We start from the raw sequence: 15,092 nt of genomic DNA, 5'->3' as shown, positions 1-15,092 counted from the left end.
TTACGAGTATAAAAGTTACTTCACAGTCTATCTACCTCCATAAAACCTGGAATGATTCATCCACCACTACATGAAGATGCATGGACAGTCCCATCCCAGTTCTTAAGTAAAAAGCAGAACTCTGCAGGATATTCCACTATCAGGGCTTGAGATCATAACAGAAATTCAGTGGGTAAAAGTCCAAGGGCTACAGAAAAAGGAACTGAGCATCAAATGTTAACAGACCTTATCCTTTCTAATTTGACAGCTTAAGGCATTGAGACCTAATTGGTTTTTTGTGTCTAGTTACAAAGACAGCTCCATCTTCTATCTTAATTCTCAGGGATGTCTCCCAATAGTTTCACACTGCTACTGATGAGATCACTTCATCCAACTTCAGCCATTTGCTCTTCCCAAGACTTCATTTCATTATCACAACAAATTCTGTCATCTTTAGCAAACTGAATGCATGCCTGCCTTTCATCACTAGATAGATTTTTCCAAGCCTGATTTATAGTCTTCAGTTTTCCCTGAGCAGACTCGTGTCTAGCCTCTTGGAAGCTTTCAGACACATAAATGTTGTATGCTGATCAAGGTCCTTTTGGTTTTCCAAGCAAAGTTAATTCTCTCCTTTTTATTGATGCTTTCTTTTTTAAACGTTTTTACCTAACTTCTTTCTCAAAAGATACTGAGTTGGAGTCAGCAGATCTTTAAACTTTCTCATAGCTTCTTTGTATGCTTTCCATTCTGTCTTAAAATCAGCTTCATACACTTTTTTTTTTTTGCATCCAGTAACTCCCTCCATACAGCTGCAATTTTTTCTGACCTGTTCTGAAAGATTTGCATCTGGGTGTGTAGCTTTAAATCCAGTAGTTGTTCTGTAGAAAATCGAAGGTATGAGGTCTTAGGTTTCGTTGGATAATTATCCACGCTAGATGAAACACATTTCAGAACACAGACAAGGCTGAGCCGCAAGGGCATGTGACCCCATGCAGCCCACGCACATCTCAGCACCCAGGTGTCCAGGTGCCCTTAGCACGCCCACATTCCCCGGGGACAGCACCATGGCTCAGGCCAACGATGCTCTGGCTCAGTATTGTCATGACACACACCATGGTACACACACAGCTGAACAAGCACCAGGGGAACCCTGGGAATTTATTATCATGCCCGATGAGCTTGGGCGCCGAGTATGTACATTCTATACTGATGCAAATAAATCAGGAAAGGTAGGTTACAAATTAGAAATATTAAGTTAAGTTGGACAAAGCTCTTATAATTCTGTCCAAAAGACAGAATTATATGCTATCCTCATGGTTCTAAGTGATTTTAAAGAACCTCTCAATATATTTTCAATTCACAATATTCAGAAAGAGTTGTTTTGCATATTGAAACCACTGAATTTATACCAAATGATATGGAATTGACTTCATTATTTATTCAGGTTCAAGATATAATCAGGAATAGGCTTTTTGCCATATACATAACACACATCTGAACTCATATGGGTCTGCCAGATTCTCTAGCACAAGGGAATGTGGAAATTGATCCATTATTGATTGGAAATGTGCTGAAGGCCTCAGAATTTCATGAAAAGCATGTCAATATCAAAGGTTTAAAGAAAGTTTATATTACCTGGCAACTGTTGGCAAAGTTTCTCTCCTGCCTAGTCACACAGAAACTATATTGTTTGCAATACTGTTTGGTCAATAGATTAAGCATATTGCTATCTAGCTCCTATATCCTAAACTACTCCATCTCCATTAGTCTATGCATCACCACGAGGTAATGGCCTACTGGCAAAGTTTCAGTGAGCTTTTGTGGAGGCATCTGTCTCCTGTGGGCAGCTACATAGCTACTCACTGACTCCATCTACTCTCTCTATATATCTTTTCCAGCCTGGCAATATTTATTAAGTCATTGACCAAAAGCAGCTTCTTTATTCATTAACTAATAAAAGCAACACATATACAGAAGGACTTCCCAAATTATCTCCCCTTTACTGTCTAAATGAAATGGAAGGTTTTAACTTTAGAATAGTAAAATTGCATATAACAAAACAGGTATCAAGCAAGAATTACAGTTACAATATTTAATCTATTTTATCTTTTATCATAACTACAGAAAACTATAACTATCTATTCTTCAACTCCATCAAAGACCCCAAGATATATTACCTAAGTTAACAGGAAGTGCAGCGTAAGCAACTTCCCAAACTCTAGAATTGACAGAGACATCTCACTGCCTAGAATATCACCGAAAGCTCTTCTGTAACACTAAGGCACCTATCTTTAGCCTACAGGCCCATAGTATCCAGAAGATTTTTCCTTAAAGCAGGAATTTCAAAGACAGTTCCACCTACATTGGCAGTTTGTCAGTCACTTTCTTCTGTGTCCTACAGAATGTCTGAAAGACTCCTTCACGAAGTAGGAACCCTGAAGGACTCTATCACATTCTTTAGGCAAGTTCAGAAGTCATTTTTCTGTGGGTCCTGAAAGTCAATTCAAGCAGTTCTGACAAGAGCAGTCTCTTGCCCAAATGGTGAACAAATTTCATAAGGAACCTCTTCTATGCCCATCATCCTCTTGAAGTAGATTGGTGCTTCCAGGAGCTGATGTGTCTCACTGTAGTAAGAAGTCCTAAGTGTTCTTAAAACATTTTAAATGGCATATTCTCTAGCCTTTGAAAGGTTTGAAGATGATCTATCCATCTGAAATACATCTCTGTACATCTAGAAAACCTAACTAACATGACTACAAGCTTAGTTATTATAGATGACTCTCTATTAATCTATGTTTCTTAATTATATATTACACTTTTAAATGAGTTGCACAAACAAAATACTTTAATCAAAAACAGAAATATATATATAACAAAAGTGACATAAAATTTGTACAATAGACCAAGATCCATACCAATGCAAATCTAATTAGCATATCCCCCTTTAAATGTAAACAATCATTTATAAACAATATTCGAAATTTTGGGCATAATTTTCTCCAAACTGCTTCCTGCTTTTTGTTAGGTAAAGTAATTTTTGGTGGTGTTCACAGAAACCTTCCAGGGATGTCTCTTGGTCGATTAAACCACATTAGTCTGGAAGGAGTCCATAGGTTCTCATTCTCTGTGGAAAATAAAGAACCTCTTTTTCAAAGCAACAAATCATAGACCCAAATTCTGGAGTCAAGATACCGTTAAAATATATAGGTTGGTTTAAATTAGTAGTCCATATAATGAAATGTCTCTCTGTACTTAGCTCCTTCTCCGCGAAATACTTTTTAAAAAACACAATAGTATACATAATCCAAACTCTGTGTATATTTCATCTTTATGTGGCTTATTTTTCTTACTCTATTACTTTTCTACAAGTTTAATATTTATTTTATTATTTTTACTACTTTAACCTATGACTGGCTATACTTTTTTATATTATAACTGTCTATACTCTTTTTCCTTTCTCTCAAGCTTATGTACATTTACCCAACACTGTGGTTCATTTAGAGGTCTTTTCCCATCTGGATATGTTTTTATTGTGTATCTACAACTATCTTTTTAAAAAAAATGCTAAGCAGGTATGGCTAGGACCAACTCAGCAGTCCTGCCTGCTTGTTCTGCTCAGTTCAACATGGCAGAGGCATGTTTGCTGCTTCTAATAGTCATGCACATTGCTCCATTTTCAGGCATACAGTGGGACTATGTTGCCATTAAATAAGTTGTAGCACTCTGCTCACAAACCAGATTTAAATGCTCAGCCTCCTGAAATAACCATACTTCAGTCCATGGCAGCATGGACCAGGGAGCCACTTTTTGGAAACCACACTTTCTCTTTTTCTTTTTCTTCTGCCGGATCAGGAAGACCTCTCTTAAAGAAGCTGTAGCATGCTGCCAGCAAACAGAGTAAGAATCTGTCTCAAACTCTGTTTTTTATGTGTCTAGAATTCCTTCCCAAATTCTCTCAGGTTTTAAGTGTATTTAGTTGGCCATGTTGGCACCAATTTGTTGGTAGAGGTTTCTGTCCTGCCTGGTCCTGCAATAAACACATAGAAACTATATTATTTGCAATACTGTTTGGTCAATAACCTAAGCATATTGCTAGCTATCTCTTATATCCTAAATTAACCCATCTCCATTAGTCTGTGCATCACCATGAGGTCATGGCTTTCTGGCAAAGTTTTGGTGGACTCCAGTGGAGGCATCTGCCTCCTTGGGCAGCTATATGTCTTCTCACTGACTTTGCCTACTATCTCTATATATCTTTTCTGGCCTGGCTTTATCCTGTTAAGTCATTGGTTGAATACAGCTTCTTTATTCATTAACCAAAAAAATCAACACATATACAGAAGGACTTTCCACATCAGGCAACAAGATAAGGAGATTATCAAGAGATGCCCTACTTGTTCTTTCTATAACCAAATACACTATCTGCAGGGAGTAACCTAAAGGTACTCAAAGGAATGAAATCTGGCAGATGGATGTGTTCTACTTCACAGATTTTGTAAAATTAAAATATGTACACTGTAATATTGACACTTATTCAGGTTTACAAATGGTTAACTGCTTTGAGCTCAGAAAAGGCTGATTCAGTAATCATGCATTTATTAAAAGTTATAGCCATCATGGGTATACAAATAAAGACAGATAATGGTCCAGCATATGTCTCTAAGAAAATGAAACTGTTTTTTGCTTATTATAATATTAAGCATATTACAGGTATACCAAACAATCCTATAGGCCAGGTAGTTACAGAAAGATTAAATTAGACTATAAAGGATATGTTAAGCAAACAGACAGGGATGGAGAATACCCCAGAAATAGATTGCATAATGCTTTATTAATCTTGAATTTTTTAAATGCTAATGAGAAAGGAACAATAGCAGCAGAGAGACATTGGTATTAGAAAAATCTTCTGAATTAAATCAGCCAGTGTATTTCAAGGATATGTTGACCTCACAATGGAAACCAGGAGATGTGCTACTTCAGGGAAGGGGTTTCACTCTTGTTTCCACAAGGAAAGAAAAACTATGGAAACCATAAAAACTAATAAAGATTCAGTTTGAAAAAGAGAAACCTCTTGAGAAAGAGAAATGACAGCTCATCTACAAAGGTGACAATTATACAGTTGGTAAGGAAACCTCATAAGGGTTGGGGCAGAATCTTATTCTTGTCTTTGCAGGGAAATACACATCTTCAAAATATCAAGAGACCTTAGACATCTAGTTGCCTAAGAAAGAAAGATACTTATTCAGAAAAGATCACTGACCGAAGAGAAATATGATTTATGATGATATTCATATGGCCATAAATTCAATGATGATACACACACACACACACACTTCCCAGTAGAATAATAGTCATGACTCACTTAAAAAAATCAAAGCTGGCTTTGGAGTTGGACAATAGCTATCCTTCTCTAAATCCCAGTATGTTGTTAAAGAAAAAATTCAGAGTTTCTGTCTCATATTAGGAGCCATCTGGTATGGGACAGAAAAAAAGAAAGAGTTTAGGAAAAATTTTACTTTTCACCATACCTATTATTGTCTCTATCATATCTTTCATTGAATTTATGGCCATATGAATAATATTTAAGTTTTCCACAATGAACAATAACTTTTCCTTCAGTAATCTTTGAAGCTTCCAGGAAGAAGATGGGGACCCACAACAACAATTTCACCGGGTTGATACGTTGTGATGGTGTTGATAGAGCTACTTTGAGATTGATTTTGGGTACCAGCTGCTCAAAATGATTCCAACTTGGTTAGCTGAAATGGTGTACCTTCTTACTTAATTCTGGCCAGAACTTCAAAAACCCCTGTCAACTACTCAAAGACTATTTATAATTATACCAGACAGTAATCTTGTAATTTAACCATTATTTTAGTTTTGCAGGATCCCAGAGAAAGAACATTGCCCCCATGACAGTTGGAAGAAATTCTAGAAGAAATCGTCTCCTCCTAACAAAGTTTGTCCTCAGGGTTAGGGACGTCATTTAGGGTTGAGGGTTGTGTTGGAAATTATGTAAGCTCGTGGATCTTTTTTTTAAAAAAAAGAGGGGGAGAGATTGGGTGGGATAATAGGTAGATTAGTGTGAACTCACACGAATAATAATAGTAATAGAGTGAATATTTGCAAGCTATTATTTATAGACAATTTACATTGGTATAGATTCTTGTATATTGATACAAATTCAAATTATATTTGTTATATTGAATATGCTCCTATTTCTGTTTATAATATTTCTACACCTAGGCAAAGTTATTTTGTCATATTGTATGCATGCATGCTACTACCTCTGCTTAAGACATTTTGTATATTGCTACAATTTTATGATATATTTATCATATTGCAATTTGAATTTCTACCTCTGATCAAGATACTTATACTTGATCTCTGATCAAGATACTTATACATTGTTTACATTTTGAAGTCATTGTCCTCAGTTGCATAATATTCTAATATGAAATCTTAGTCTTTAAGCTATATAGGTATTACAGTCATCCCTGTTTGTCATACTTATAGTTAGACTAATCAGGTTCTTTAGATACATAGAGATTATATTCTGCATAGATAAGTAATCTTCAACCACTTCAACGACCTGTAGAATATGGCATTTAAATAATTTAGGGTTCTGTCGTTTGTGAGACACAATTGCTCCTGGAAGCACCGATCTATTCCTGAGAGAGTATTGGATACTGAAGACACTCTACTTGGAGTTTGTTTTCTTCTTGGAAAAATTGGCCTTTGGGCAAAGAACTGCCTCTGCCTCAACCACTGACAAAATGCATGGTGTCTGACAGGACAAGCAGGATACAAGACAAAAGATTGTCAAAACTTGCCATGACAGGGTAAAACAGTTTTGAAAATTTTTCTGCCTCTGAAAATGGTCTGTTAGTTACTTGAGGCCTTAGCCAAAGTTGGCTATTACAATGCTGCAAATAAGACTATGTGTGATTGCCCAGGTAGCCAATTGTCTCTGTCATTTATTGCACATTTGGAAGTAGCTTGATTGCACTTCCTGTTTACTCAAGTAATATTATTCCTTTCTCATGGGGTTGAAGACTAGATAGTTGTAGTTACTTTCCCCTCATGACTTGGCCAAGCCATTTCTAATACAAGACTTAGACTCCTTAGGATAGGATAATTTTTGGAACATTCAGCATGTTTCTTGCTTGATACTGTATATGCTGGTTGTAATTCTAATTTTTATACTTGATATTTGCTCTTATTGTACATCGTTTTGTATTAGGCTTAGAATTCTCTTATTTAAACAAAAGGGGGAGGTGCTGTAGGAATTCCTTCAGCCAGTAGCGGGGGAGGGAAATGGGAGGCGGTGGCGGGGAAGAGACAGAAATCTTTAATAAATAAATAAATTAAAAAATATATTAAAAAAAAAAAGATACCAGCCTACTTTGGCGTGGTCTCTTATACTATAAATGCAGCTGGAAAGTGTGTGTGCTCTCTCTCTGGATTCCAGTGAGTCCTGAATTCTGTTCATGCAGAGGACTGTGAGCTGTGAGTTCCCCCTAAATAAAGAACCCTTCATTATACTCAATTCTGATCTAGTGCTCTCCAACTCTGCACATCTTGGGAGAGATTCCAGAATACTTAGACTAAGGATGCAGGAGAAGGAGGGTCTGGATAGATGGCTCAGAGGTTAAGAGCTATTGGTGCTCTTCCAGCTCACTCATGCTGGGTGGATCACAACTGCCTGCAATTCCAGCTTGAGGGGATGTAATGGCTACTTTTGGCCTCTGCTGATAACTACAAACACATATCCTATACACACATATACATAAGTAGCAATGAACACACTAACTAAATAAGTAAAACCCACTTTTTAAAAAAAGAAGCAGAAGGAAGAACAAGTGAAGCCTCAGGAAAAATAAAAATTAGGAGATGTCTCAGTATGACAGTCTTATACTATGACATGTTAAAATTAATGTAAAATAGACACAAGCCTGTAATCCCAGCTACAGCAGACAATGAGGCATAAGGATCACAGGTTCTAAGGACTGCTTTTGTGACAGAGTGTGTTCAAAGCCAGCCTGCGGAACTTGATGAGATCTTGTCTTAAAATATATAAATAATAAATAAATTTAATAAATTTTAATAAATAAACACCAAATATCACACTAAGAATAGTTTTTAATATCATTCTGTGGCCTCTCGAAGTCTTTGGTACAATCGTCAGCACCAAGCAAATAAAATAGGACTTCAAACTCGAAAAGCAAGTTTCCTTTAACACAGCCAGACTAAGTAGAATCGAGAGAGAAATTAAAAAGAATCTCACATGAACTTTCTGTTCTTTTTAAGAGTCTCTTGTTGTTTGCCACAGTAACCCGAGTACTGGCTTCTCTGACGTCATCCTGCCTCCCAGCATTCACATAAAGCTATCTCCTACACCCAGAGCCCAGTGTTGCTGGCCCTTTTCTTTTCTTTAATATTGTTCTCAGTTAAACACAACGGGGACTTTTTAAAATATCTGATCCTACATCTTGGGAAAGGAAAAGTCCAGATAAGCCTGGACCTTTTTCTTGCAAAGATGCTTTCAAAGCTGTGTAGTGTGAAATAGGTAAAGAGGCCGGTCTGAAGAGCAGGGGCCCCTGATGAGAAGCTGAGGAACAAGGGAAAGAGCCATAGAGTGGAGTTGTGGCTCAGATGGCAGAGTGCTCACCTGACATCCACAAAGCCCTGGGTTTGATCCCCAGCACCACACAGTACCAGGCACAGTATCACAGATGCCTGTTACCCTGGCATGGTAAAGGCATGAGGACCTCAAGCTGTAGGTTATTCTATATAACCACGTCAAGGCCAACACGGGCAACTTTGGAATTTATTAAAAAAAAAAACAACAGGGAAGTAACAGAAACTGTCTCTCTGTTTCCTTCTGGGTGAGTCTCTCTTTTCCTCCCTTCTCAGGCAGAGTCCCACGTAGTCATGGTTGACCTTGAACTGTCTGTGTAGCTGAACTGCTGTTGAATTTCTGATCCTCCTCCCAAGTGTTTGAATTACAGGCAACATTTGTTTTTTTGATTTTCAGCACTGCCATTCTGGAATTTTCTCCAACATATGCAGGTCCAGATGAACCTCCCTCAGAAACCAGATTTCAAATGTTGCATAGACAGCCAGTATAATAAGTGAGATGAACAGAAAAATATGTTAATATCTGCTAAACAAATTATCTTTCTTTTTGTGGGTTATATTGCCTTAAACTCCCACAATATTTACTATATATATCTTGGTTGAAAAAGTTAGGTGTCTTTGATGCGTTTTTAGTATAGATTAATTAAACACACTAACGGGTTTGTCGTGGCATTTTCATATCTCTACATAATTTATTTTGATCATATTCATCTCCATTTCCACCACTGTTTCTTTCCCTTCCATTCCTCTGGTCCCTCCCTCTTCTCAACTAGTCCTTCTATTTCTATGTCTTGCTTTTTTTGCCTTTCTGTTTCTCCCTGGATCCTCCAGAAACAGTGATATCAACTGAACACAGTTATTATTGCACAAGATGCAATAAGACTAGGAATTAACACTCATATCAAGGCTGGATGAAGCAGAGTGTCCCCAAAACAGGCAAAAGAGTCAGACACACCCCACTCCCACTGTTAAGAGTCCCACAAGGGCACCAAGCTAAACAAACACAGCATGTTTGCAGAAGACCTAACACAGATCCATGCAGGCTCCTGATTGGCAGTTCAGTCTCTGTGAGCCCTGCTTAGTTGACTCTGTAGTTTCCTCAAGCTCTCTGGCTCCTACACTCCTTCCTCCCCTCCTCCAAGGGGTTTCAGGGGCTCTGCCTAATGTTTGTCTGTGGGTCTTTGCATCTGGTCCCATCAGATGCTGGAGGAAGCCTCTCTAATGATGACTGGGCTAGGCACTGATCTTTGAGTACAATTTAATCACTTCTGGACCTTTTGGTTAAAATCAAGTGAAGTATTTATTTTACTTATTTATTTGTATTTCATATATCCTAAACTGCCTGTGATTTGCTGCATAGCTGAGGATGACCTTGAATTTATCTCATTTCCCCCCTGAGTGCTGGAATTACAGAGGTGTGCCCACACCTACTTTATTTCATGTCGAGGATCAAACCCCAGACTTAGTGCTGAGCTACTAACTGAACTATATCCTCAGCCCTTGGTTCCCCTTTTGAACACAAAAATAATTTTTTGCTGAATGTAGAGGAACTGTTTTCCTAAGTTCTAGCCAAACCTATAAATAAATCCATTTTACTTCGCCAATTTCTATTTTTTTATATTTTGCTATACAGGGAAACTAAGGTTACAGGTTAATGGACTCGTTTTCAATAACAATACCTTCCTCAGACAAAGGAAGTGTGAAGCCTTGCAGAGCATATATGCAATCGTATAAGAGAGCATTGAAAGGATGGTCACACACCTAGCCATGCTCAGTCAAAGATTGCATTTCTGAACATGCTCAGCTTAAGGTCATTGTTCAAGAGATAGACACAATTTTAGACCTAGTGCAAGATCAAATGCTTCACATGTGGCCAGGACACAATTCATTAACTTCTGAGGGTGCTTTTAATGCCATCAACCAACATTTGGGTATCAGTTTGGGACCTGCTATGACTTCAATCTTACTTGAAGTCAGATTCTAACACTGGAGTGTTTGAAGGTAAAATCAGCACCTCACCTGGTTAGAACTGGGTCCTCCATGTTTGTCCAGTAGACCATAGAAACCCAGCCTCCCTCTCCTCTATGTTTTTAATCTTTTGGGGGGGACAGGGTTTTGAATAGTCCAAGTTGGCCTCAAACCCCTTATGTAGCTGGGGATGGTCTTGAATATCTGGATCTTCCTACATCTACCTTCTAAAAGTTGAGATTTAGGTGTGCACCACCTGGTTTATGTGCTGTTGGGAATCAAACCTAGGGTTTCAAGCATGCTAGGGAAGCCCTTCACCGATTGAGCTACACTTCAGCACCAACCTGTTTTCATTTCTCCTTCTTCTTTCTTCTTTTTCTTCAAAATAGGGTTTCACTGTATGGCTCTAGCTGTACTGAAACTCACTCCATAGACTAGGCTGGCCTCAAACTCAGAGATCTGCTGGCATCTGCCTCCTTGAGTGCCGAGATTAAAAGCATGTGCCACCACCACCTGGCTGTTCTCATTTCTGTAACTGAGTAGCTCACATGTTCTCTCATGAATATTAACTACTCAAGAAAAGTGTTGAGTAATTGCCCAGTGAATGAAATGAATATCTAGAATCAGCTAGTGTATCTGGCCATGGTAGAACACATGCCCATCATTATTACAACAGCTACGAAAAGGAGGTACGAGGATTAGGTACTCACAGCCTTTTTCACCTACGTACTGAGTCCAAAGTCAACCTGGGCCACATCAGACCCATTCTCAAAAGAAAAACAAAAAACGAAAAGAAGGAGCAGTGAAAGGGCTTGGTTGGTAAAGGTGGATGCTGCCAAGCCCGATGACCTGTATTTGAGGATCCATACCTACATGATGGAAGGACAGAACTGACTCTTAAATATTGTCCTCTGACCTTACCTTCCGTATGTGCTATGTTTGTGCTCATGCCCTGACAAACACAAAATAGATGAACGTAATAAAAATGTTTTTGAAAGCAATAGAAAGCATCAGCCAGTGTAAGCTAGTAACCAACCATATCGTATCTTAAAAAGATGTACTTTTTATTCCAAATTATTCTGGGGGCTTGGTTTCCCAGAACAATACCCAATCATTCCACTCTGCTGGCAGAGAAGGCATAAGGTATTCTGTTGAAAGCACAACGATGGCTAATACCTCAGGGGAAGGGTGAACTTCACTACAATTAGTAGATGTGTTCTCATTAGAAGGAATGCAAGCCAAATGCAATCGCTTTGATTCACTGATGGCTGGCTTGATTTTGTTCATAAAAAAATGGTAACAGTTGGCAATTAAACAGATGGACAGACTCAGTAAAAAACCTGCTGCATTATCTCTCATGGAGAAAACTGCTAAAATGGCACCGTCGTGTCGTGGGGTCTTGTAACTGTCCTGCTGTCACATGGAGTTTGCAGATGTGACTGTGCAGGTTTAATCTCATAGCTACACTTGAATCATAGAGAAGAGAATATTAATTCCAATAGCAAGTCAGGAAATAATTAAAACATGTTTTTTCTCCTCCTTCATATTTTGTATTATTCATTTTTTAAAAGGAAATTATTCTTAATCATGTGCATATATTCATGTGAGCGTGTGCACACTTTTGAGCCTGTGGGAATGTTAATGTGAGTACAAGTCCTCGAGGAGGCCCAGGGAGACTCAGGGAGGCCTGGGGAGGCCCGGGGAGGCCTGAGGCAGCAGATCTTCTGGAGCTGGAGTTATAAGCGGTTATGAGCCATCTGACATGATCAATGTGTGTGACATGACCAATGTGACATGATCAATGTCCCAGTTCTCTGGGACAGCAGTAAGTGATCTTAATCACTGAGCAATCTCTCCAGCTCCAACTTTCGTATTATTCTACCATGGAAATTTTGCTGGGTTTTGTTTGTTTGTTTGATTGATTGATTGATTGATTGGTGTGTCAATACACATGTAGACATGAGCATGCCATAGTACTCTTGGGGAGGTTAGAGGACAACTTTTGGGAGTTAGTTCTTGCTTTCCATTTTGAGAAAGGGCTTTCCTCCTTTCTTCATACTCCAAGGTGTGAGTGCAGCTGATTCTCTTACCTCTGCTCTCTGTATGTTATCCCAGAAATAGCAGTGAGTATCACAACCAGCTAAACTTTTAAATTCTATTGCTTTTAGAACATAAATTCAGTATGTTAGTCATTTTCATTGTTTCCGTGATAAAAAAAATACATAACAATAAACAGCTTAAGGGAGGAAGGTGAATATTGTCCCTCGCACAGGGAAGCTGTGGCAAGACCTTAAGGCATTTGGTCACATTGCATCCGCAGTCAGGATGCACAGTGTGATAAATACTGGCACCCAGCTCCTCTTCTCCCTTTTGTTCAGTCTAGGACCTCAGCCTATGGAGTGAGACCCCTACAGTGTGGTTTACCTAATCTGGGTGACCTCTTACAGCCATGCCCACAGTTTGTCTCGTAGACGAGTTCAGATCCGCTCAAGTTGGCAAACAGTACAAACTTCAGAGTGACTATATCTCTGACTTGCTGTATGTATGTAAAAGAGGACTAAAGACAAATGGGAGGAAAGGAAATGCTTCAGTCACCGATTCTTCTAATGAAGACCATGTGATCTGCACCTCGTTACACTGTGGTGAAGCCAAGTCTATTATTTTTGTTATAACCAAAACAGTTATTTGGCATAAGCTAAACTATGCACCTAATTTCCTACTACAGGTCAGCTTTATATGGATGTACTTTTTTTTAATTCTTCAATAGTTTCTTTGATGTTGGAACCTCCAGCTTGCCCCTGCATGATCTGGAAGGCCCCATTCCTCTCTGTCTCCAAGTCCCACCCACTCAGAATCCCCCAACAAAGGACAGGCACCAAAAAGCCCAGTTATAATTTTTGGTGGCTAAGGCAGCTTCTTCCCCTGAAGCTGCCAGCTTTCTAAGTCCTCACCAAAAGTGCTCAGCTTTTGGCCATACTTGGGCACAAACCCAGCTCATGTTGAACATGTCATCACCACTGGCCTACAACTTGTAGAGTCTCTGAACTTTGGTTTATGGGTGTGACTTCTCTGGACTTTATCTCTGGGACTGGAAAATCCACCTCAGGGGTTTTTTGTTCAAATAAATCTGTTGGTATACTTTTTCAGTTTGGCTTGATGTAGCTTACTGGGTTGGCGGAAAAACTATTTGGAAGGACCAGAAAACCCATTAGTTTCATACATGTCTATAATGAATTTTAGTCATTTCATGCCCCATTCCTCACTCTTTCTCAATGAGCTCCCTCATATGACGTGGGATTCCCCTCTGTATGCTGTGAATATGATTGGCTAATAAAGAATCTGTCTTGGGCCTGGCAGGGCAGAATAGAGGTAGATGGGGGAAAACTAAACTGAATGCTGGGAGAAAGAAGGCAGAGTCAGGAGACTCCATGTAGCCCTGCTGGAATCAGGTATGCCAGAAGCTTGCCGGTAAACCACAGCCATATGACGATACACAGATTAATAGAAATGGGTTAAATTAAGATGTAAGAGTTAGCCAATAAGAAGGTAGAACTAATGAACCAAGCAGTGATTTAATTAATACAGTTTCTGTGTGGTTATTTCAGGTCTGAGCAGCTGGGCAGTGGGAAAATGAACTAGCAGTCTCCCTACTACACTCATGCGTTTGTCTTCTTTTTCACATGTGACTCACTGAGTTTAGTCTGTGCTTGTAATAGTTGAGTTGCTCACATGAGCATAGATGGGAGGTTGTTTACTGGAGCATGGGCAACTTCTCAGGGACATTCCCTTTCTCAGCAACTATTAAATATCAATAGCCCCTCAGAGTTAGGTGGGGGTTAGAGCTGTTTTACTGAACTGGTACATATTGCCAACCTACTAACAAGGGGTTTAGAACATATATTACTTGGATTGTTTGTATAATAAGCTATATGCCTCAGTGTGACTGCCGTGATGATGATGACAATGATGATGATGATGTAAGTTCTAGTTTGATTGACATAGAGTTTATTTTGAAAGTTGAAAAAGTTCTGGAAATTGGTGACTGTACAAAGTGATAAATGTATTCAATGTTAAGGACCTGTGTCCTGTAAATAGTTAATGTGATTGGGTGTGATGGTGGCATGGCTGTAAAGGATCACCCAGGTTAGGTAAATCACACTGTGGTGGCCCCACTCTGCAGATTGGGATCCTAGACTGAAGGAAAGTGTGAAGGGGAGCTGGGTGCCAGCATTTATCATACTTTGCTTCCTGACTGAAGATGCAATGTGACCATGTGCCATAAACTCTTGCTGCCATGGCTTTCCTGGCATGAGCGACTGTATCCCCTGTGACTGTGAGCCAGACTAAGGCCTTCTTTCCTTAAGCTCTTTTTGCCTTGTATCTACCACAACAGAAACGATGAAGGTAACTAATACAGCTGCCAAGCTTACACCTTACATGCAACAGAATAGGAAGAGGGCAACAAGGTCATCCTCACTTAGAAGTAACACTTCTCTTTTAAATTA

General features: G+C 39.0%; 1 pseudogene; it reads right to left on the bottom strand.

Moving 5' to 3' along the window:
• Positions 1–311: 311 nt before the first annotated feature.
• On the bottom strand, positions 312–1,045 carry LOC142857053 (transcription factor A, mitochondrial pseudogene; annotated as a pseudogene).
• Positions 1,046–15,092: the final 14,047 nt, after the last annotated feature.

The sequence above is a fragment of the Microtus pennsylvanicus genome, chromosome 9 (genome assembly GCF_037038515.1).
Source record: "Microtus pennsylvanicus isolate mMicPen1 chromosome 9, mMicPen1.hap1, whole genome shotgun sequence".
Classification (NCBI taxonomy): Eukaryota; Metazoa; Chordata; class Mammalia; order Rodentia; family Cricetidae; genus Microtus; species Microtus pennsylvanicus.
This window is presented reverse-complemented; position numbering and strand designations above follow the sequence as displayed.